The following is a 1,842-nucleotide window of genomic DNA, read 5'->3' on the forward strand; positions in this document are numbered from 1 at the left end:
ACAGAAATGGATTGGATTCCATACAACGCTCTTTGCAAATACAATTGATCACTTTAATTCCTCTGATCTTAGCTATTAGTTAAAATAGTTCATGATTTCAGCTTTTTTAACTCAAATATTAGGTATAATTCTATATAAATGAGGGTTATTGCACCATGAATTCTAAAAAGTAGTAAAACTTTTGGTAGTATGGTGGTGTTAGTGGAAACAAAAAAAAAGTCTGAAAAAGGGACAAAATCAAATCAAATCTTTGTCAGTTTTTTTAACCCGGGAGGAACACAAGGGTTAAACAGCAACCCCCTCACACCCTTTACACCCAGGAACCCTCATACCCTCGTTTACAATAATGCTACAAAAACACGTCGTTAGTCCACAGGCACTTTCTTGTTTTCAACGTCCTTTTCTTTGTCGGACAAAATTTCCACTTGATCAGCGCTTTGGTCCATGACAACAGATTTAAAGGACAGGTGTCCTGATTTCCATGAAATGTAATATTCAGGGTCACCAAAGGAGGAACATTTTGGGCATTGCATAACCTTTAGTGCAACACCACAGGAGACACATGACAGTAGAATATATTATATGTGAAAATCACACAACACTAAAGGATATGAACCATGGAAACACAATTAATTCAGTCATTTTTGGCTAAATCAAACAGTTTGACAGCAAATGTAGTTATCAGTGTTTTCACCCTCGTGGTGTGTTGCTGATGCCGCAAGTTGGATGGCTCTACGATTATGTCATTTTGCACCAAAACAAAATGCCTCAAATGCAGCTGACAGCTGAACAAAATATGTGTTAGTGCAGTATATTTATATTGTTTTGGAGACAGAGATGCTGAGTGAAGGAGTGTCAGAGATGCAGAACACAGAGGCACAGTGACAATTTGGTTAGGTTGGACTCAGTGCTCTTTTTTTTTCTGAGGCATGATGCAGCAAAATGTAGAAAGCTGGAGATGACAGCATCTGTTCTCTGCAGCACCGGCAGCCTCCAGCTGCCAGAAATAGGAGACTGACTCCACAAACAGGAGACACACACACTTCACGTCGCAGCTGCTCTGACAAGCACTTTTTTTCTTATGAAAAAGGAATCTCACATCTTTTGACCGTTTCAAATGTGCTTAACAGCCGTAGGAGGCAGTAATGTACGAGCATTCAGCTTTGACATTTCTATTAGTTAAATACAATGATGGATGCATTAGTGAACGGGCCTACAGGCCACGAGCCCACACAGGGGCCTGAGACCTCGGGGGTCTCCTGGGCCAAGACATCTATATAGAGAGAGTTAACCAGGATGGGAGAAAAACATAGTCTGGTTTACCAGTCCCTCCAGGATTACACAGACTTTTTTTTTTTAGATTGTCGCGGCCCAGAATGCCTGATGTTGCGGGGGCGTTTGTAAAAAATTGCGTTAAAGTTTGATGTCTTCTTTGTGTTAGTTGCAATGAAGTTGCGGGAGACATAGAAAGTGGCAAAAAAGTTTTTTTTGTACAGTTTAAAAAAAAAAAAAAGGAACCTTACCAAAAAGACTCAAGATGCTGCAAATGTTGGTATAATATGAAAATGGCATGTTGATTTAAGAAAAATATAATTTATCGAATGAATTAAATATGAACATGTCTGTCAGTGGCTTGTTGATCTTTACACAGTTAATTTCCTATCCTGGCCTGGAACACATTCATGCGGTTTAATAAAGCATTTATTGGACTTTAACTTGTCATTGCACTTACAATAACGAGTGTAGCTGTCGTCAATTTAGGTCATCCTGTACATCTCATCTCCGCTTTTTCCTGCATCCACTATGTGCGTGTGTGTGTGTGTGTGTGTGTGTGTGTGTGTG

General features: G+C 39.5%; 1 protein-coding gene across 4 annotated transcripts in view; it reads left to right on the plus strand.

Moving 5' to 3' along the window:
* The window catches only part of pcgf5a (polycomb group ring finger 5a), a 26,590-nt gene that overhangs the window by 22,342 nt on the left and 2,406 nt on the right, over window positions 1–1,842 (plus strand). The window lies entirely within an intron of this gene.

The sequence above is a fragment of the Etheostoma spectabile genome, chromosome 17 (genome assembly GCF_008692095.1).
Source record: "Etheostoma spectabile isolate EspeVRDwgs_2016 chromosome 17, UIUC_Espe_1.0, whole genome shotgun sequence".
Classification (NCBI taxonomy): domain Eukaryota; kingdom Metazoa; phylum Chordata; class Actinopteri; order Perciformes; family Percidae; genus Etheostoma; species Etheostoma spectabile.